Consider the following 12,303-nt stretch of genomic DNA (forward strand, 5'->3'; position numbering starts at 1 on the left):
CCAATTTGCCTGTTATATTCGGATGAGCCGCATGGTGATTGTGGAGGCGGATGAACGGACACCGAGTTTTACATTAAAGTTGATGATAATATTGATGTTGACCTAGGTAGGACTTTTTCCCTTTTCATTTGGATAGAATATCACAACTTTTTTTGGCTTTTGGCTTGTTGCGCTTTATTAACTGAAACTTTGATAAATCATTCACTCCTTTTTTTCCTACATGACAGAGGGGTTGATTGGACTTCTTGAACATAGACATTGCCAAGATAGTGCTTATATTGGATGCATGAAGTCAGGAGAAGTGGTTTCTGAAGAGTACATATTTTTTTTTATCTTAGTCTGTCATTATATCACGATAAAAGATAGTTCTTATGTCATGTTTGGACATTCTTTTTTTTTTCTTGTAAATCTTTGTATATTTGACTCTGATTACTTTCCCCTGAAAATATTGGAGGATATTCATTCTTTCAAATGCTACTTTGAGCTTGAGTTGTTTACATTTTAAGTTCAGCTTTTGGATATCTTGTTTTCTAGGGAAAGCTTTGGTATGAACCTGAAGAGTGGAAATTTGGGGATGAGAAATCGTAAGTTATCTAGCTTGATGTTTGCACTACCATATTTTTTCTATTTTGTGTTTTCATACTATTATGTTCTTCCTTCGTGTATTTCCTAAGCATGCATCTGGTTCACTTATTATACTCTCCAAAATCTTGCTCAATATATCAACACAAACAGGTTGGTTTTATTTGTTGTTGGTCATATCCATTCTATGAGTGTTTTGTACTTTATCGCCATTGTTATATTCACTAAGGTTTCAATGTCTCGCTCATCGCTTAGTACCAACACCGAAAGTTTCTTCTCTTTTTCTTTTTTTTGACAAAACGACCCAAAGGTCAACACTTATCCTTAATCGCTTGGACCGAATTAAAATCGTTAAGCTTTTTACAGGCTTTATTAACACAGCAGCCCAAAATGGTAATGTCTTGGTCCCTCTTTTTAACCGCGTTGACAAGAGACGCACTGTCAGATTCCAATATGAGCTTATCCACCTTCAGGTTTAAAGCCAAATTTAAACCTTCCACAAAAGCGTCAAATTCCGCCCATTTAACGTCCTGAATTTTTTCCGCAAAACTATAGCTACCCCCAACCACAAAGCCATCATGGTCTTGCAATGGCTCCATACCCAGCTTTCCCATCCACAACCGCCGCGTCGACGTTAATCTTAATAACACCAGCTGGAGGTCTCGTCCACCCTTTACTTATCGGGGTGAAAGGGATAACAGGGGGTGCTGTAAAATTGAAAATACGGAAATCTTTGCTGAGAGTCTGCACTCTTTCCCAAACCACCATGGCCATGTCTTCCTTCCCCTAAAAAACCAGATTGTTTCATCATTCCAGCAGCTTCTAGAGGAGGGTGAAAAATCGCCAACGCTTTTGTCCAACACACGCAGAACATCTTCCAGCCAGTCGATGCACCATTCATATCTTCCATCAATCAGCCTGTTATTTATCCCCCCGATCATGAGTATCTCTCGAACTTTAGGGCAATCTTTCAGAGCTTGGATGAGCGTTTCCTTCTCACATTTTGCATCTGGGGCAGGCTTGCGAGAACTCTTGACGGATACGAGCAATATTATCGTAGGTAGGCACAATATTGTGATAGATCCTCCAGCTAAAGAATTTAATTTTAGAAAGCATTTTTAACTTCCATATAATTCTCCAAATCAATCTGTGGGGGCCGTAGCCTATTCTTCTAAGTAATAACCATGAATAAGCTGATTTTGAGGTGTAAACACCATGAGGGTTTTGGATCCACGTTCTGCTATCATTTATGCCATTATGGAGAATGGGTAAATTGCAAATTAAATCCCCCATGTTTTTACCATATAATTTCGTAACCCTATCCTTTTTCCACCGCCCATAATTGTGGTCCCACAGGTCTTTGACATTTCTTCCTTCATTTGTTAAACTTGATCGACAAGCCGACTCCCCATTGAGACCTTCGATACCCCAGTGATCCCTGCGAATTTTGATAGATTTACCATCCCCAATCTACCATAGAAAGCCATCATTGAGGGCGTTAATCGCTTTAGCAATGCTAGACCAAGTAAAAGATGGCTTCTCACAATATTTTGGTCTAAGCATATCACCCTTCGGGAAATATTTCGCGCTCAGCACCTTAGAGCATAGAGTCTCCTTACAATGCATAAGCCCATCAATACCTGAGGCCTTGCGAGGATCCATCTGAGTAAAGGCTTGAACTAGGTCCTTATCAGTCACACTGTAATCCAAAACACTATTCATATCAGAGGTGATACAATTAGGAATCAAGCTCAATGCCCCTCTAAAGGTTACCGCAGGCCTCAGTCTTAAAAAGAGAGTGAAAGTAATCCTATGCCACCTAACGAACCCCACCCGAATCAAAAATCAAATTTTATTAATTAGTTAGTTTACCAAGATACAAGTGGTTTGTACCGAAAGTCAGTGGTTTTAGAAAATAAGGTTTCAGGACCTCGTTTTTATAATTCGAGCTCGTAAATATTTATTAAAAATATTTACGGAGTTTTTTATTAGTAAATTGAATTTTGATCAAGTAAATTTGTCGAATTAATGCTTAATTAGTGTACAAGGACTAAATAGTAAGCGCGTCAAAAGAAAAATTCTTAAGGAATCTTGAATTAAAATTCAAAGTAAAAGACTTAAATAGTAATTATGCCCTTGTAACATTAGTAGTCGGTTTCAAATAGTATTTATAATAACATTTTCATTTAATTAAAACATAAAATAAAAATGAAATTAAATTAATAAAGAAATGATAAAAGTTTGGGTGGAATGAAAGAGAAAGTATTCTTTCTCTTTAGCTGACTAGGAAGGAGGACCAACAGTTAGGGATTTCAATGATTCAAGCTCAAAATAGGAGTAAAGTTAGTCCATCGAATTAGGAGTATAAGATTACTAGACTGGGTGAACAACTGTGTAAGGATCATTTGCTTTGTAGATTATTCCTTAATGCTATCTTAGTGTCTCAAATCTACTACATGACCTTATCTCAAGTCGTAGCATGACAAATATACGACTATCAGATTTAATAGACGATCTTAGATGATCAACCATTCTCTTATTGAATCCTAAAATGTTGCTTAAAGTACCAACGGAAGTGAAGCCTCCCTTGTAATAGCTATTGCATAATGGTCTACTTGGGCTGCTCCTTCCTCAACTGCTCGCCCAACTGTCTCTGTAGAAACATGTGTAATGATCTCCACTTGACCCGATAGACCGGATCCGAGTATTGGCTGTTACTTTCTAAAACAGATGTAACCTAGACTTTTTCTACTAACCTATATAACTTATACAAGCAATGTCTAATAAAATTTTCTACTTTTGTTTACTGAATCACTCATATATTCTTATTATAATTAACTCTTTGTACAATTTATGTTCGCATTTACATTCATAAAATAAATTACGAAGATCATTACTTAAGACTTCGCCCTTTCTTATTACATGTATTTGAAATATTACTTAAGATCCTATGTGTAGGCTTCAACTTTGCCTAATGGCTTTTCGTATAGCTTGATCTCTATCATATAGCCTTAAGACTTTTCATACATCTTTCTTTCATTCTTCCTCTCTATGCATATCAGCATGGACCACCGCTTCCTAGCATAGCATTGGCATCGCCTCCCGACACACTATTCTTTATATTCTTGAAAATTAATACATTCATAGTAAGTTCATCAAAACTTAGTGAGATAAAATATAAGTACTTTTATTTCATCGTAACAAGTCTAGTGCTTGATACTTCACTTTTTCCTCTTGGCGAATACTTACCAAATTTATTCTCTACATCTCTAAGTTGTGCTTATTGTATTCTCCTTTGTCATATTCTGTTTAGGGACCATACCTTATTCAAAATCGATTGTCTTACCCATAGTCATACACTCATAGCATACTCTCTAATTCTTCTTCTCATTTTTATGGGCAAGAAGGACTACATCCACTCCTCGACACGAAACATTCATCATCACCATTATACTGTTCTTTTACAATACACTTAATCGAAGTTACCTTCAGATCATTTCCACTAAGGTCATTCTTTAAACTACGCCAACAAGGTGTACTTTTCCCTTGACATAGATAAACACAAAAGTCTTCCTTTCACAATAGATAGATAGACACAAGGGAATCCAAATACGTGCACAAAATAGCCATATAGGCATCTATACAGACAGATAGCCACAAAGGTGTCCAAACACATTCATAAGATAACCATAGAGGCGTCATCATATAACAGACTTTGCTACGAAGGCCCATTTAACAGAATCAACACAAAGGCTCTAACTTAACATATTTCACCACAAAAGTGCATTCATAGAGTCAACCACAAAAGCTTTCACTTAACATATTTTGCCACGAAAGCGCATTCATAGAGTCGACCACTAAGGCTCCATATAACAGAGAACATCCACAAAGGCTTCTACATATAACCTATTCTACCACAAAGGCTGACATATAACATATTCCGCCACAAGGGCTCATATATAACATAAAACAACCACAAAGGCTTCCACATATTTGAGAACAACCACAAAGGCTTCCACATATCTTCCTTCAAGCATTACATGCAAACTTATCAAGCATGCGTCGTTCACAGAGTCAATATATCACACTCGTATAGATTATGTTTTCATTTAACAGACTAGTCATTCAGAACATAAGAGATTAGCATGCAAACATGCAAGTAAGAGTCAGTTCAAAGACTCACCTAGTAGCCTCAAAGGTATCTTAAACTTTAGATCTAGGCTTCCATTGAGTAGAATCAGCGACCCCTAAACGTTAAACCATAAAAATTCATCAAGATTTGTCTACTTAACTCATTTTCTTTTCGCTTTGAACATCATAATTGCAAAGCTAAACTTCACCATACTTGCTTCATCAAGCTAAACATATATGCTCTTTAACAGCATAACTTGCAGAGTCACGATTCTTACCTTAATAAGGGGCATTCCTAGCTTAACCCACACTCATCATAAAGGATGAGACATTTTACCCTCAGCTCATCCTTATATAGATAGAGAATACTTCCTGATGAAGTAATGAATAGTTCCCAACACTTACCTAGTCATCAGATATTTTCCTTTGTTCTAGTGGATGTTTGACATGTGTATTAATTCATGTGATTCACCAGGTAGATGTACGATAGCTATCGAAACCATTTTTAAATGTTTGGAAAAAACAGGGATCGACTTTGAAAACAGAAATGTGGAGTCGGCACCAATCCTTTTTGTTTAGGTGTGATTGGATCACCTAATAAAGCATTTTATTCCATTTAAATTAATTTTGGCTTACGGAAATATGAGAAAACGAGTTCGGGAGTCAATTACGCATGAGGAAGGATTAGCACACTCACTACGCCCAAAATTAGTACCAAATCGATTAAATGTTGTCCTTATGTCTAAGATTCAAAATGTTTTTGAAATGTGGTTCCTTTTATAAACATTTGAATAGCCTAAGTTGGTCGTCAAAATTATTTTGTTTCAGAGGAATACAACATCACATCCAGCACGATAGGACACGATCCTTTATACCCTCGAAAACATGATAAATTTCGATTTCTGAAAGTTTATATGTTGAAAATCACAGAAGGATGCCCAATTATTTAGTCCAATGGGAAAAACCGAAACCCAGCACAGTAGGGCACGATTCCTCGAATTTCTAGACATTGAACATTGTAACACCCCAAGCCCAGACATTATGGACGAATCCGACGTGTCACTTTGAAGTTTTTAAGAAAACCCAAGCCTCTTCCAATGCCCTTCTTAGTGTTTTAAAAGATAGTCTTTGCTAAAGTGAATGAGAGCTGAGCACCAGGTAGGTATCCGAAACAGAGGAGGTGAGCCATGAAGACTGCTTAAGTACCAGGCTCTCGATTGGATCCAATCCTAGACATGCTCACAACCATTGCTACACTTTGGCGCGAGATTAGGTTTTGTATGAAAATCGAGTTGGAATTCATTTAAGTAGTTGTTTTGATAAACAGATTGATTGTATCATTGCGTTATTTTGGAAACAAGTATCGTTTTGAAAACGCACCCTAAGTCTAGCCATTTTAAATTAATTATCAGTAAAACATGGAGTATAAAATAAAATAATCCCCAAAAAATAATTAAAAAGGCCTTATTACAACCCAAAACCAAATAATAATAATAACTACGATAAAACTTGAAAAAAAACCAGTTACTTATTGCAAGGTTCGAAAACGATTAGCACGGCCACTCTGAATCCCCTCTAGCTCCAAGTCTCCACATCAAGGCTCACCTGCAAGGTTAAAGAAGGGAGGTGAGTTTGGAAACTCAGTGTGCAACAAGCCCCTTTTAGAGCCTAGACTAATTTCAGCATACTGGGCCTAAGCCCAAATTCAGTCTCAACATATACTGGGCCGAAGCCTTTTATTTAACAGTTACCGGGTCAAAGCCTTTCATAATTCATAACACTAGGCCGAAGCCTTTACTGTAAGTGGTATGGCCCATAGGCCCATTCCAATATTACATGTAATATTAATGAATGTATGCAAGCCCATTTGGGGAGACTACTCAACCCACCATTCGCTACTCTCCACCCGTACCAACCAAGCTCTCCATGTGGGGGAATAACTCAACCCACCCAACCAAACTCTCCACTGGCAGCATAGCTACTTTATCATATAACCGAGGCCTAGCCTCTTTAATAATCGGGCAAAGCCCTTTTTGAAACCGGGCAAAGCCCTTTTGCACTTCCTCCATTTATATCAACCCAACCCATGCATATAATGAGTATATCATGTGCATCTCATAACATATCATGTGCATATCATGTCATATCTTGTATATCAAAATCTCACGCATCATATTCATAATTAAACCCTAGGGGTATAATGGTCATTTTTACCTAGGGGCAAAACAGTCATTTTTCATATTTTAAGGGTAATTCTGTAAATTTGCCAAATATTATAGGTTTTCCACGTTCATTAAAAATTATCAATATTTCCAAGTGTTTAAACTATGATTTTAACTCGTTTTAACAAAATCGAGCTTTTGGGCCCAAAACCCCTAATGGGCCCTACGAATGCCAATTTAGCCCACTAAGCCATCTTAATCCAAATTTTCAATAGTACTCACCGTGTTAACATGCAAATTTTTCCAATTTCCATTATCTACCAATTTTACCCAAATGGCCCGAAAGCCTATTGGGCCCAATTCCAACCCTTTGAGGCCCAACTTACCAACGTGCACAAAATTTGCGCTCTTACCTGTTCCATTGATCCCAACACCAACCATGTCGTATCTAGCACATCTAAAACCACATGCAAAATCTCAAGTTTCCAAAATGCCGAATTTTAAGCATTTCGGCTTTTCAGCAAATATTAGTCTAAAATCTTACGGGGGTTATTACACACCTGCTTTGTGATGTTCCCAAAGACTCCCACGACAACCTACAATTAACATCACCATACTTAGTTTACAGTTTAAGAAATCAAACCCAAAGTCCACCTTACCATATTCGGCTAAGCAATCCTTAATAGCCATAGATCCTTTACCTTCACAGGGTCCGACGATTCGATTCAAGCTTATCCAAAACTGATACTCCAAGCTTTGTTGCTCCTCCAAAGTTATCTATTTTACTACACAAACCATACAGATCAAAAGAAAAGGTCCCCATAAGGCCTATGCTTCAAATCGACAACCTCCCTAAACCATAGGGGGGTTTCGGCTTTTCTCAACATTTACCACTAAAACGGTTTGGAAAACGAGTACTTACCAGATGAATGGATCGGTCACCACAAATAAGGAGAACACGAAAGATGCTGGTCTAAAAGCATACGGCACAACCAACCTTCAAAGGTTTCGGTTCTTGTGACGATTTGGCAAGGGGGAGGAAAAGAAAGGTAGTAGTAGATGACAAGAAAAGGAGTATTGGTTTGGTTTTGGCAATAAAAGAGAAAGAAACTAGATGAAGAGAGTGGTGTTTCCGACTAGAGAAGAAAAGGGAAGAAAATAATGGCTCTATGGTGTTTAACAGAAGAAAATCGGCACAACTACAGCCCCTAATGCCGAAATACTACCCTCAAAATCCCCAAGCCGATTTCTCCTCCCTAATCCCCACTATTCGCCAACTCTATGCCTCCCTTCAAATCCCTAAAACCTCTCCCCTTATCACTCCTTAATTCAAGCATTCAACTGATTCAAACTCTCTCCAACAGAGTTCCATTCAGCTTCAAACTTCTGCGTGCTCAAGGCATAAAAATAACAACGCAATTGCCAGCTTAGCGAATCGAACCTTGGCCTTCCCCCAACCACTTACACGCCACCTTAGCTCCCTAGTGGCGTCACTTAGCCATTTTGCTAGGGGCTCTCTTGTGTTACATTTTACCCACATCTTTTAATAAGGCCACCTATCCAATGCCCCTAACTCCTTAAATCCAAAATTCAAAAATTCTACCGGGTTTTGGCCAACACATGGGCCTTCCATAAGCCTAATTACATACTGCAATTATGAATTTCACAACTAAATACCAAACTTTACAAAATTTACCAAAATCTCAAGAATTATGAAAATCCTAAAAATCAAGGTGTTACAAACATTGCCTTGTTTTAGAATCTAGAAAACATGAGTAAAATTCTAAAGGGATATTCGATTATTTTGAACGCGCGAGAAATTGCAACCCAGCATGATAGGGCACGATTCCCCGAATTGCCAAGCATCGAACATCGCCTTCATTTTAAAAAAAATTTAAATGGATAATTATAAAACTAGCTTAAGACGCATTAATTTGACTTGAAATAGAATAGAATAATTAGTTTTAAAGAGTTAGATCTTATAAAACAACATTTCGTAAACCAAAATAAACAATAAAAGCATGGGATAATATGTATGCCTAAAATACAATACCAATTAACAAACTAATAATTAAGTATAACTAATCTAAGAAAAATGCAACCAAATTTTCAAACTTGGATGAATAACAATTGGTATAATAATATAAAAAACGAATAAATAATATGCAACAATAAGACGTGAAATAACATAAAACTAAAAAGGGCATATAATATGCGAACTATATGAAAACTAGGAACCAATACATTACTAAACAATTTAGAAACCATAAAATATACAAAGGACATGCTAGGATTCAAATAACTTATGGGTATATAAAAATTAATAAAATATAAAACATATATTATGTAAAAAGAAATTCAAAATAATACTATATAGAATAATTTCAATAAAATAAATTGATTTAACTAATGGTATATTTAAAGTGAAAACCTAATATAAATAATGTATATTCAAATATGCTAATTTGTGAAAGTGTTTGATATAAAATTTACATAAATAAACAAATTATACATAAATAACTTTTAAAATATATATATATATATATACACGTAAAGATTTAAAAGAACATATAGAATAATATGAAATTGTTAATGTATACTTAGTATAATAAAGTAGTTTAATATAAGTTATGTATATGTATGTATAAGAGTATTGGATTAATTTTAAACGTAGAACTATATAGAAGAAAGTTTTACATAAACAAATTGTAAAAAAATTATATCTATATATATATATAAATGAAAGTATAAAATAACAAATTAAGATCATACAAAATTAATAACACGATCCAAGATAATATATTAAAAGATGAATAACAAGTAGATTTTTTAAAAATAGATGAATTACAAAGAATAAAAAAAACTTAAGCTGAAATATAGAATTCTCAATCGAAATAAAAATAAAACTAAAGGATAATTTACGAATAAATAAAGCAAATAAACAGAATTAAGGATTAAAAAATAATGCGCATAAACAACAGGGGATTAAAAGTACAATTATCCCAAGTTCCGAAACGCAACGTTTAGATGCTGGCTAAATTAAAACAATGCACAAATTTTGGGGAAAAATTAAAAAAACTGATAAAGTGCAAACAGGGGCCAATTATAACGAGGCGCGAAGGGGAAGGACCCGCTTCATAAATAACCCATTTGACGCGCAAAGGCGTGGGTTTGGGTCTGGGAGCGGTTTGAAGTGCGGATCCCTTCCCCTGGAACGACGCCGTTTCATTAGCTGAACAAAAACAAGCTTAAAAACCCTAAAAAATACATTCAACCACCTAAAAATAAATAAATAAAAACCTAATACTCCTAAACCCCCTATCTCTTCCTTTTCTCTTCAGTTGAAAAGGCCATCGCCTGCTCACTCAACCGCCACCATGGCCAGTGACCGGCGTTGCGGAGAACGAGCTTTTAAGCTTTGTCTTCAAAGTCCCTTTCGAAGGCTAAACCTTCAGCAACCAAAGAGCGAGGAGAAAAGGAGTTCTTTGTCCCTTTGTCGAACCCGATTACAACGAAGGAGAAATCACTCCGACGGCGATATCGAAGGGATTCAGGTGAGCGATCTTTCCTTCCTTTTTAGTTTTTGTTTAGACAGATTTGCGAAGAGAAAGAAAAAAGAAAAAAAAAAGAAAAGAAAATACAGTAGACAAAAATAAAAAAATGAAAAGAACTAAGAACACCTTTTAATAATTTATGGTTTTTTGCTTCGTATCTGTATTTCAACATGCGTATATCGTGCCTGTGAGAGTGATTACAATGAACATAGGGCTTCTATATAGCCGAAAATGAAAAGAAAAAAAATACAAAGAATTTCTTTTCTATTGTTTTTCTCTTTGTAGCTGTTTTGTTGTGTGTTCTTGTCTTTATGCAGGTACGGAGGAGGACATGGAGCATGTACAGAGGCTATGCACTAGCGTACGGAGGTAGCTAGCACGTACGGAGGCTGCTGGTGATCGTATGGCACTTGGAGGTTGAACGGGGTTGCGGTGCAAAGGGGAACGAAACCCTAGGGTTTCTGTTCCTAAAATTTTTCGGGCCGTTTGGGCCGATGTAACTTTGGGTCTGAGTTAATTTGGGCTCATATTGGGTTTTGAATTTGGGCTATGTAATTGGACTTTGATGGACTATTAATATTTGGATTTTTTTTATTTATCTTTATTATTTATTATTTTTTTGTTTGTAACGGGCCGGGCAAATTTGGCCCACTACTATAGCTATAAAGGAAACACGTATGGTATACTTACTTTCACATAACATACTCTTGGATCTTAACTCATCATTCGTTAGGCGTAGCCGATTAGCCTAACTAATTATGCCTTAGCGCATCATGCCTTCTTGACGATGACTCTATTACTTGAGTCCATTATGGCTTTACTGGGCATCTTTCCCTAACGACATCTTGCATTAGATTTCATTATAAACTATGCGCCCACATATACGTCAAAAGTCTTGATGGGGCGGATAACCTTTTACTTTCCTATAGACTAGAGGGCTCGCCATTCGTTAGGCCTATACTTGACCTAGAGGAGCTTTCTTATCTTTTTTTGGTTCTGCTCTCTCGAGGAGAGAGATATGATATCTTTCTTATCTTATGTGCTTTGACTTGTACCTTGACTTTATTGAGACTCAACAAACATCACATTAGTCAATTGGTGGTCTTATCCAAATCTTTCGAATTCCAAGAATACTAATCAAGTGCTTTTCCTTTGGTTCTTAACTATTTAGTTCATATTCAACTAAAATTTAACCATCATTTCTTTATATCTTAATTGGCTCAAGGCCATCATTTGGGGTGTTCTTTATTACTGACTTATGCTTCTTGTCACAATGTTCATTTACCTATAATAGACTCTGCCCATCCTATGTACACCAACATAGGCTTCTGGGGTGAACCTTTCTTTAACAACTTACTTATTATTCATTTCGTGCTAACCTTGTGTTCATCAAATCCAAAAGCGTCATAGGTACACTCACATGGTTTCTAGATTTAACTCTATTCGCTTCTAGACTTATTCTACCCGTCTTATTCCCATCTTATTCGTTTGAATAGTATTCAGATACTAAGATTTCACCGAGTAGTATGTTACAACATGCTTACCCTCCAAGTTTTAAGTAAAAAAATAAGCTTAGGAACAATCTTTTCACATCTTTTAGTGGTTTCACCAGCTTTGGATTTTGCATTTTCAGTACATGGAAATCAAAGATTGAAAAGGTAACAGATGTATAACATGTATCTTCTCAACATGACTTACTACCTAAACACAATTTGAGTCAAATCAAATTTAATCATCTTCATTACCTTTCTAATCAACACATCAGCCTTCTGACTCACTAATTCCCTTTGGCAATTTGGGATCGAAATACTTGTTTCAATTTCAAACAAGGATACATACATAGTAGGTAATGAAGAATCTCTCGTGCTTCCTTT

This window comes from Gossypium arboreum, chromosome 8 (genome assembly GCF_025698485.1).
Source record: "Gossypium arboreum isolate Shixiya-1 chromosome 8, ASM2569848v2, whole genome shotgun sequence".
Lineage (NCBI taxonomy): Eukaryota > Viridiplantae > Streptophyta > Magnoliopsida > Malvales > Malvaceae > Gossypium > Gossypium arboreum.